The sequence below is a fragment of the Chrysemys picta genome, chromosome 22, assembly GCF_011386835.1.
Source record: "Chrysemys picta bellii isolate R12L10 chromosome 22, ASM1138683v2, whole genome shotgun sequence".
In the NCBI taxonomy this organism is placed as follows: domain Eukaryota; kingdom Metazoa; phylum Chordata; order Testudines; family Emydidae; genus Chrysemys; species Chrysemys picta.
The window spans coordinates 19,478,210-19,489,284 of NC_088812.1; the positions used below are offsets into that span (position 1 = coordinate 19,478,210).

The 11,075-nt window shown below is 45.4% G+C and overlaps 1 long non-coding RNA gene across 1 annotated transcript; it reads right to left on the minus strand.

Annotated features, from left to right (window-relative positions):
• Positions 1–2,346: 2,346 nt before the first annotated feature.
• Positions 2,347–4,309, minus strand: LOC135977079 (uncharacterized). Its single transcript, XR_010594431.1, has 4 exons — positions 4,145–4,309; positions 3,990–4,047; positions 3,808–3,877; positions 2,347–3,339 (listed from the first exon to the last, which is right to left on the minus strand). It is a non-coding gene; the product is annotated as an uncharacterized LOC135977079 (long non-coding RNA).
• Positions 4,310–11,075: the final 6,766 nt, after the last annotated feature.

An 11,075-nucleotide genomic window follows, 5' to 3' on the forward strand; every position in this document is an offset into this window, starting at 1 on the left:
CCCTGTAAAGCATGCCGTATTATATATTTTCTTTGTGAGAGGTATACGACCGCCACTGAATAGCTGGGGTCGAATATCTCTTTTTCTGCCTGTGATAGTTATCTGGAGGGAGAAGAGCTACCATGTTGGGCTCCAGAAACATAAACCTGTACATAGCCATGCAGACACATGCCAGTGTTATGTACCGGAATGGATCTAGACACAGTTTTATCTCAGTGAATGTACCAGGTTCTATCTCTACTATATCTCCCTTCTCCGTCATTTTCATAATCTCTTTTCTGTATAGGATACAAGCCTGTCTCAAAATTTTGACATCCTGCTGACAGTTGTACGCGAGCTCTTGCTACAAGTCAAACATCTCATACCTGTGGTCCCAATATCAGTCGAGAAACTCTGCTTTTTCCCTGGGCATCATGCTTTCTACACCATAGTGCTCCACACCCGGGTATAGGCCCCACTTAATTTTGATTTTCTCAAGTGTTTAAAAAAATGTGGAAAATACCCTTTGCACCCTTCAAACCCCATCGCCTGCGGGAGCTTGCTAAGCTTCATGGGCAAGAAGTTTGAAGAGAGTCTATAAAACGAATGCCCAGGGCCTTAATTTCCACACACATTAGTTTACTACCCTGAGTGATCAGTTCTAGGCACATCTTTTCCTTCAGTAACTGTCTAACGATGAAGTACGCATCGTAACCTTTGGAATTGTGTGCTAGGAATGTGTAGTCCTGGAACTCTTTGCCAATAAAGGTCTTAACAACCATAGAAAGACACTCATCGTCCTTAAATTCCCAGGACTTTTCCGGCTTTAGGGACATAGCGAAACCCAGTCTCCTCCATCTATTCAACCTATTCTCCTCCATCTATTCAAAATCATAAAAAAATATACTTTTCTGAGGATTCAGGCTTTCTAAGGCTGTCCATAAAACAGAGGTGACCTCTACATCACCAGCGATCAAAGCCTGACACTGCTTACAGCGCCTCCCTTTATACCTGTGCCGCTGCCCACGTAAGACTGACACTTATCACACACAGTTTTAGACAGGCATTTGACTAGTTTTTTTGATGCACAGTCGATGTGTCTGTCTAAACACTCTTTGGACTGACAATATAGTCTACAGCTAGGACACCTCAGCTGCATGCCTACGCTGTCTGAACATGTTACGCTCAGGCAGAGGCGGCAACGATACCTGCAAGAATGGTCGTGACTGTACACCGTGTGGCAAAACTAACAACTTTTTCACATCCAAAAACCCATAGTAATGCTGCTCATGCAACAGGATGAAATAAGTCTTGGGGTACACTGGGCCCCTGTTTTTAAAAAGTCCCATCCACCTTTCGCCGCATACTGCACCACCTGTATGTTGACTCCTAAATGCTGCTCAAACATTGTTGCGTCACTGAGCATAATTTTTTTTGATCTGACCACCCCAGTTTCTCATGCAACTTTCTCGCCCCCGGCTAACAATTCCACGTCCCTAGGTTTACGGTCGGACATGAAGGCCAAGAGCCCACCCGCAAAACACAGATTGGTACCCGTGTAAGTCAGGTCTACTGAACATTGTCTCTTTTTATGGATGATTTGACTACTGAGGATACTCTACGAATGCCCCCACCCCTGGTTTTTACAACGGTCACAATGAGGCGCAATGTCCCATCAACATGCAACTCTCTATTGCTCTGTAGCAGCTTTGAGGTCTGATTTAAGAAATCCTCAGCAGAAAGCTCATCTCTAGTTCTTCAGACCAAAAACAAAGGGTTAGTTAAATTACGGTTCTCTAAACGTAGCTGAACATAATCATCAGGGTCTACCCTACCATTAACGTCATCGAGCACTAACTGTATTCCCCTGTGTATGGCTTCAGCAACCTGCTGAGCTGAATTTATTCGCTCAAGATTGACAAAATGAAATTCTGCACAATACACCGACCCTTCCCCCCCACCCCAAATCTAGGTAATTCATGTTGCCAACATCTCACTCTCTCCATATACACCTCTGCATTTTCAGGGTTACTTGGGGGTTCCTCTATGGGACCATCAGTGGCATCTTTCTACATCAGATGCTATTTGAGAGTCAGACTCCGAGGTGCCTCCGTGAGGGTCATTGGGAGTAGATGGGGACCCATCTAGAGAGCCCTCTGGGGAATTTTCTAAACCAGACTCTGCGTGAGAGTCTGATTCCACCTCCCCATTTTCTGACAAGCCAGTTTGAGAGCATCCAGTAGGGGGCATCTCTTTTTGTTTTTTCCCCCTCATTACTTCTTTAGCCCTTTTTAAAATTTTTACAGCGATCCTGGCCTGGAACTTTTTGGCAGCCATTTGTTTGTCCACCCAGCGCTGTCCCCCCTTTTGTTTACACCCGAGCTGATGTGTAGCCTTGGGGTGCCCCTTTTACCCAGGCCCCTTTCCATGACTAGTCACGCCTGCTCAGAGCCACCCTTTGGAAAAATTGAAGTATTTTTCAAAAAGTCACCCGCCAAAGCTTTTGCATTTTTGATGTGGTTTCCAGCCCTCCTTCCTTTTAGGCCCCCTGAAGATACAGCGTTCACCAGTATTCTGAACAAAGCGTCATATTTTTCCCAAATGTTTTTAGAATACCGTTCTTATAGAACTCCCGAGGATACTGTGTCCATCAGTTTTCTGAATGAACCATCATACTTTTCCCAAATACTAGACTATGGGGGAGCTGTGAGGAGCTTATGGTGTTGAGGGAATGGTTTGTCAGTCCTTGGGTTTTTTATTCACAACCCCTAGAGCGCGTGCTCCGGGTTTGTGAATGTGTGTTTTTGTGCACGTTCACAACCCCTAGAGCAGGTTTGTGAATGTGGGCGTTTTCGCTCAGTTTTCTCAGGGCTTGGTGTAGTGGTGGTCACTGAGGAACTGGAGTTGTGTTTGCATGGTTGGTTTTTACCAGAGTCTTTTGTTTTGTCCTTGGGTTTGACGCATATGAGGTTTGGACTGCCCTGATGCTTCATCTGCACTCTTGTGCTGTTTTGCCTTGTTAAAGGTCTCAAAGCAGATTTCTGGTTCTTTGGCAGTTCTGGTGGAGGTGTCCCTGTAGCTCTGACTATAACATTGTCAGGAGAGCTGCACATGCCTGACTGGGGGGGAAGGAACATATTACAAAACTTAACTTTACCATCTTTCTCACCCACACCTTTGCATTTACTTAAAATACAAAACCTCATAAATTAACCAAACTAATAAACACAATATATTTACTGGGCTTCATCCATCCATCAGTCACTGATACTGGTGACATTTTCTTTTCAGCCGTCTCTTTTCTTTTTCTTTTAAGCTTGTTTACCCTCTGGTCTAAGGGTCTCTCATGTTTTGACTGTACTGTGGAGCAGACAATATTATTATTATAAATCACATGAAACTGTCTTGTAAACTTAAGAATAAAATATTTATTTGGGTGTTTTTCTATTTAAAAAGTCATAGCTTTAAAACAAAACAATCCATTTCAGGCTGTACAACAAACAGGAGTTTTGAGTTTCTTTCTACCACTTTAAAACAAAAAACAACAAACCCACATTTTTTTCTAATACACCTCATTTTGCAAAATAAAAACCAAACTGCTTTTAAAATCAACTTTTAAAATCCAGTTTAAAACCATTTTGCACAGGAAAAAAAAACCACCCTCTTAGTTTGAAACACACCATTACCATCAGTTTGCAGCCATATACTTAAAAAAACCCACCTATGTTTTACACACGTGCACACACACACACAGTTTAAAACACAGTTTGCAACAAAATACTGTTCAATAAATCCACATGCATTTAAAAGCCAATTGCAGAAAGTTACCTTCTACTACAGGATAAAGTGTTGCAGGCACATACTTGTTCTGTTTCCCCCCGCCCATGTGTGTTTGGGCCTTTGGATTAAAGAACAAGCAAAAATGTTTGTTAGTATTACCCCCAAATCCCTATACAACCTGTGTAATACCTGACGTTATTAAGCAAAACTACAGTTAAAATGGTTTTTACCTTGGCCTGGTGATGAAATGCAATTTAAAGTTACTGGTTCCATGCTAAACAGATCACACTGCAATAAACATAGGCATCATTATTTACTAAGACAATATGGCCAACGACTGATATTATATAATATATATTTTCAGAGTTAAAAACAGGGAGCATACCTCCTCTTGCAGTCCAGCAGCTGTTCAAGAGAGTTTCTGTTGAAAAAGACAGTCTCCAAAATACCTGAGGTTTTTATACCATCCTAACCCTTTCTTTCAAACAGACTTCAAAATAGTAGCTAACAGGTTGATTTGATTGCTACAACTCTGAAATAATAGATACTTAAGGACTTTAGGCCCCCTCCCTAACATTCCCTTTTGTGATCTAGGGTGGGGGAATTAAGCTGTCTGCACAACTGAGCTGCTTTTGGCTACATTTTTTTCCGTTTAGTTAAAATACATTTTTCTGTAGGGCCTTCTTACAGTATTAAACAGTAAATCCCCAATCCTTAGTGGAACTGCCCCATTCCCAAGTGGGGACCCTTTGCAGATATCAGTACATGTCTTTGGGGCTTGTTTTTTTAAACATGTTTCTTTCATGCTTAAAGTTTGGGGTGGGGGTTTGAAATAAAATGGTTGTATCACAACCATAATAAACACCCAGAGCTTTTAAATGTTTGATTGTGTTTAGAGCAAATGCTTGTTCTAAAGCATGGTGAAGGTTTGTGAACCCTCGAAACATTTCAGTTTTGGGTTAGATGCTTGTGTGTGGGTTGGTTTTTTGTTTTTTGTTTTTGGTAAATATATTATTTTAAACATTTAATGGCATTGAATTGCTAGAAAGAGTGACCCATAGCATTCAAACAACTCCTGGGGTCATATTTAATCTGCCCAATAGAGTTCTGCCAACTCCTGGGACATTTTAACTAATAGTGCTCTACCAACTCCAGGGGTTATATTTAAACTGTCCAATAGCGAATTCCTGAGGTTTTATTTCATTTCATATTAATCAGAACTTGCCTAGCCACCTCCCTTACTATGGGTGCACCCCAATCAAATTTATCCCTATGGCAACATGGGTAAGTAATCATAATTACCTTCGCTATTCAGTGGGGGTGTGATTAAAACTATTCAGTTCAACAAGATGAGTCAACTCTATTGTACTCAAACACATGTCTGAACCATCTCTGTTTGTTTGACTGGTGTAAGCAGAGTCAGGATGAGCTCTGCCCTGACATCTGGTGGTGAGTTGTGGAAAAGAACTTCAGGAACACATTTTTAGGATTTTTTCCCTTCCCACAACATACATTTCAGCTTTTTGCTGTAAATGGGTCTCTTTTACACAAAGACACACGAGCTAGGTTCTCACAAACCATTTTTTTTAAATTGAAAAGACATACAGCTCCTTGAAAACAAACCAAGATGTTCCATCAAAACTTTTAGCTCACTTAAGGGCCAGAGACCTTCTAACAGAAACACAGATAGTCACAAAGCCCTTTTCAATACATTTTTTTAAATTTACAGCTACCAAGTTTGATATTGCCTGTTTGTCCCCTCACCATTCTCTAACTTAATCCTTTTAGATTTCTTACAAATAGTCTTTTTCTTAAGCAGGACTCTGTCACTTTTACTGCGGACCAGACGGTCAATATAACGCTGTAAGCAGGCATTTTCCAGTTTGGGCATTTTCTTTAAAATGTGGCCAGGGTCTCCACTGAATTGCACAGCATTTATCAAGGTCACCCCTTGCGCTAACTGTTCTTGGGTTAGGCACAGACATTGCATAGCATAACCTATGGCAATAATAGTGTTCAATAAGCTTTCCAAACACAGCTCAGCACACAGGCCCCGGAGTTTGCAGTTTACATTCATTGAAGTCCAAGTCACACAGTCATGGTGCCGTTGGGCTGGCGCATCTATGACACAGCCCTCACAAGCTTCAAAAAGCTTCTCCCTAAGACAGTGATTAAGAATGGCATAAACAGCAATGCGTACAATAGTCCGCATAACTTTTTCACGCTCACGACGTGGCACTGGCTCAGTGAGTTCTATCCCAAGCCTCCTCCTAAACTCCTCATAGCCATCATCCTCGGGGTTCATCTTCGCTGCTTGATGCAATGCTGACCAGGGCCTCCAGTCCTCTAGAAAGGCATCGTCGAGCTGTCGAGAGATTTTCAGACAAGAAACAAGTGTAAGTTCCCACTGCTTGTTTTTAGATTTACACAACCCCAGGTTCCTAACCCCATTACACCCCATCATCGACCGTCACTTCTTAATCATTCATTTACCTGCGCGACATCTTTTCCATTCACCTTGTCCACCGGTGACTCCCCAAAGCCATGATCACCTTCCTCCTTCAGGGTGATGGACGACGAGAGGCCACCATGCTCAGCGGGGTGTCTCATGAGCGGTTGGGCTTCGGGTTCGGCTTCTGGCATATTCATCAATGGCTGGGCCAAAGGAATCCCCTCGGCTGCTCCCTCATCCTCTTCGGAATTGTCGCTGCTGTAGCGCTTTCTCCACACAAGTCCAAAGGTCCTCAGAGTTAAAACAAAGTCCAAAGTTCTCACGGGGGTGGTAAAGGACTCCCATGTTTCCTCTCAGTCTTGCCATAATTTCTAAAACATGTCTTCTTGGTAAGAGATGGCCTCCTCTGCCCAGCGCCGGGACTTATGGGGTGATGGTGCTGCATTCTGATTGGCAGAGGGCATTGGAAGGAGTTCTTAGATGGGTCACACGACCCTCTTCTGGGTGGTTCACCCCATCCCAGAACCTGCCCTATTTTGGTCAGATCTCCTTTTGGGGCAATCCTCTGCAGCCGAAACCCATCGCGATTGGTAGAGAGTGTTGGGAGGAGTTCTTAGAAGGGTCACATGAACCACTTCCGGACTGGTCACCCCACCCCAGAATTCCCCCCAATTGTCAAATCTCCTCTCGGGGTGGTCTCCAGTGGCTGAAACCCCTCCTGATTGGTAGAGAACAGAGGGAGGAATTCTTAGAGGGGTCACATGACACACCTTGCTTCTAGTCATGTGTCCGCCTTGACCCCAGAAGTAATACCCCCCCATGGGGTGGGACTTCCAGTGACCGGAGGGCAGGGCTTATTGGGTCAAGGTGTGGGGTTAATGTTTGATTGACAGTAGGGCCCTTATACTACTCACTCAAAATTGGAAGAAGAGTGAGGCAACTATAATCCTGGGCAGTATTAGCCGTTGTACTACTGCTGAGATGCTGTAAGTGAAAGAAGGATGAGGCCCTGTAAAGTAGCCTGGGTTGATTTTTATCACTCAAAGCGTTTTTATTACACATCAGGACATCTAGTCATTCTGATGGACTTGTAGCCTCTGGACAAGCTCAGTGATAAGCATGTTTATTATACTGTTTGCTCAGGGGTCATTACTGTAGTAACAGCCAAGTACCGGCCCAGATCCTGAAATACTCCTGAGCTCTAGACTCCGCATCATAGTCGAGCAGTCCATGGAGTGGAACTCCTTGTTGTACATCAACTTTGTTGACTATGAGAAAGCATTCGATAGCGTGGATCGAGAGACTCTCTGGAAGCTCCTTCGGCACTATGGCATCCCAGCAAAGGTGGTCAACTTGATTAAGAACTTATATGACGGCATACACTGTAGAGTGATCCATGGAGGGCAGCTTACGAACAGCTTCCAGGTGCGAACCGGAGTTAGACAAGGATGCTTATTGTCACCATTTCTCTTTCTCCTTGTCATTGATTGGATTATGAAGACATCCACTTATGAGCGCAGGAATGGAATCCAGTGGACGATGTGGACTCAGCTTGATGACCTGGACTTTGCCGACGACCTTGCACTCCTTTCGCATAGCAAACAGCAGATGCAAGAGAAGACCAACGTAGTGGCAGCCATGTCATCACAGGTTGGCCTCAACATCCACAAGGACAAGACCAAGATCCTCAAGATTAACTCCATCAGTAATGACCCAGTCACACTGAATGGAAGCCCTCTGGAAGAAGTGCAGTCCTCCACCTACCTAGGCAGCATCATCGACCAACAGGGTGGCACGGACGCAGACATCAAAGCAAGGATCGGTAAGGCAAGAGCAGCTTTCTTACAGCTCAAGAACGTCTGGAGCTCCAGAGAGCTGTCTTTTTGGCAACAAAGATTAGACTGTTCAACTCCAACGTGAAATCAGTTTTATTGTATGGAGCTGAAACCTGGAGGACAACTAAAACAACCACCAGGAAGATCCAGACCTTCATAAATAGTTGCCTTAGAAGGATTCTCCAGATCCGCTGGCCAGACACCATCAGCAACATCTACCTCTTGGAGAGCACCTGTCAACTTCCAGCAGATGAAGAAATTAGAAGGAGAAGGTGGGACTGGATAGGAGACACACTACGCAAGCAGCCAACCAACATCACTAGACAGGCATTGCGGTGGAACCCCCAAGGCAAGCGGAAAAGAGGCCATCCAAGAAACACCTGGCGACGCGACCTTCAGGCTGATAGCATAAAAATGGGCTATACCTGGAACCAGCTAGATCAAATGGCCCAGGACAGAGGACTCTGGAGATCTGTGGTTGGCGGCCCATACCCCGATTGGGGTGACGAGCATGAGTGAGAGTGAGTGAGAGCTAGACTCTGGGTTGTTCTAAATTATGCTGTCTTGAAACAGCCATTGCTGCACTGGAGGTTGCTGTAGCACAACGCACACTGTGTGTGCCATCTTCTGTTTCCAGCTCACACCCCATATACTTGGGTGGGAAGCTAGGAGTTGGTGACATTCAGCCAGCTACACTGGCTGTACACTATATAGGCTAGTTCTGTGTGTTAGGGATTTGCACATGCTGGGGAATTCCTAGCTACCTCTTAGGGCAGCTTTATGGCTACTTTGTCCTGCTCCACTGCAACATAGGGCAGCAAAAAGGTGATTTTACAACTGACCCCACCCCTATTTATGCACCTACATGTGATTGTTAGGAGTCAAAGTTTAGGTATCCAGGTTTGGAAAATCCAGTCACCTGGCATAAAGTTGTCTGATGTCAACCGAAGGACAAATATGCCTTTAAACATCATTCCCCTTGTTTTTCAAATATCTATTTTAAACACCACAATGCTGATAGAGATTTAATCAGCACCTCTGCAGGTGGCTATAATGAGTATTTAGGCATCTAGCTGCAGATTTTAGTGCTTAACTTTAGCCACCCAAGGCCTTTATATTTGTATTGCCCAATCCTATGAGTTGCTGAGTGTTCTCAAACTCCCACTGATGTTATTGGGAGATAAGGATGCTCTGCCCTTCAGAGAAGGCGCTCAGCAGATAGAACTCATCCTCCAAAGTTAGCTACTATGATCCTCCACCTCACAGAAAAAGGTCACTGAATGGTCAGGCTTCTAGTCTCCATCACCACCTCGTTCTCCAGTTTACTGTCCCCCGGGTTCAGGGCCTGTGGGGATTCACCAGGCAGCAGTTAGCAGAGGAGGGCGAAAGGCAGAGGGAGTCTGGGATGTTATTGCTTATAGCTCTCAATGGGGAGATAATGTTCCTGTAACAGTTGAATATTGGAAGGAAATCAATAGAGACCCCTGCTGAATTGACCCATTCCGCTCATTCAAGAGCGACTATATTAAGTAATATGGGTTCCCCTAATCTTGTAGTGTTTCCTGTGTTGGTGTTTGCTTTCTATACCGTATCCAGCAGCTTATTCCCGGTCCATGTTATCATATTGGTATTCCCTAGTATTCGCCACTCTGTTTATGTGTATTAAGGAGCACTGGACAAATACTCATGACTCTTCACATTTCTTTTTCAGGTGCTGGCCAAGTATCTCCCAAACAACGTCATATGTAAATAACCCAACCCCAGATTTTGGATTTATTGTGCCCACATTTCCTACTAAACAGTTTGAAGAATCTGTTTCAATTGCTCAGAGGCCTGATTTCTTCTTTCAGAGAAATTGGGGCTTCCTGCATGTCCACTGTAACCATGATGTGGGGGCTTCCTCCCTTACCCTTTCTCTGCAGAGATGGAAGAAGACCTCAGTTCAGTGCCTCTCTGGGGTTTCTAACCACTCTTCCAGGATCCCCACTGTGACGAAATGGGGGATTTTCTTATATTTTCGTGGTTTTCCAATGGTTTGCATGCAGAGGGAGTGGGACTCAGTGCCCCTGGGTGTTACTGGTTTAACGAGGTGAGGGGAGAGGGAGTTTGTTGTTACAGAGGACCGGAGAGGGAACTTGGGACCCCAGCCGATGGCCTGGAGGATGGACACCCCAGCGACCGCTGACCTGATGACCCAGAGACCCAGATGAGGAGTCACAGCCGGTTCTAGCCAGGACAATGGGCCGTGAAGAGAGGACCCCATGACCCAACCAGCCGGTTCCAGCCAGAGGAGGGCAGAGAGGAAAGGAGGCCCAGACGACCCTGTTTACCTGGAGAGAAGACAATGGACAGAGGGGGGCTTGGGGCCGGTGATCTCAGATGCAGCTGGGAAGCAGGGGGGCTCGGGGCTGGAGAGGAGGGGCAGGCAGAGCCCACCTGGATGCAAGGAGACTGGGATGTACTGGGCTGAGGGAGGTCAGGCCTGAGGCCCTGAGTGTTTCCTGTGCTGTGTTCAATGCTCAATAAACCCTCCTGTTTTACGCTGGCTGAGAGTCACTATGGTCTAGAGAACAGGGTTGCATCATCCCCTTCAGGGGGAGGGAGGCCCCAGAGGGTCCAGAGCGAGTGGACTCCCTGAGGGGGCCCACGGCGAGAGACAGACGTGCTAAGGCTCAGAGAGGTGCGGCTCCAGGAGGTGGAGGGGCCTAACCCTGAGAGAGAGTGGACCCCCGAGAAGGGCTGTCTCACTGAAAGGGGTGCCCCCCCTAACCCGCACGGACCGCACAGGGCCACGAGTGGGCACGATCTGTGAGTCTGTGACACCCACAAAGCTAGATCTAATCCCTGCAGTTAGTGATCTGGGGTCTGGTTCTTAATCATATTCTCATCTTTGTTTTTCTGGGAATTCAGTGTTGCTGATGAATTCTGGGTTGTAAGTGGAATGGACTGTGTTCTGGTGAGTTATCCTCCCTCCTGTCTGGTCTATTCCTGGGTCAGAAGGCTATCTGTGAACTGCGTCTGTTTACTTA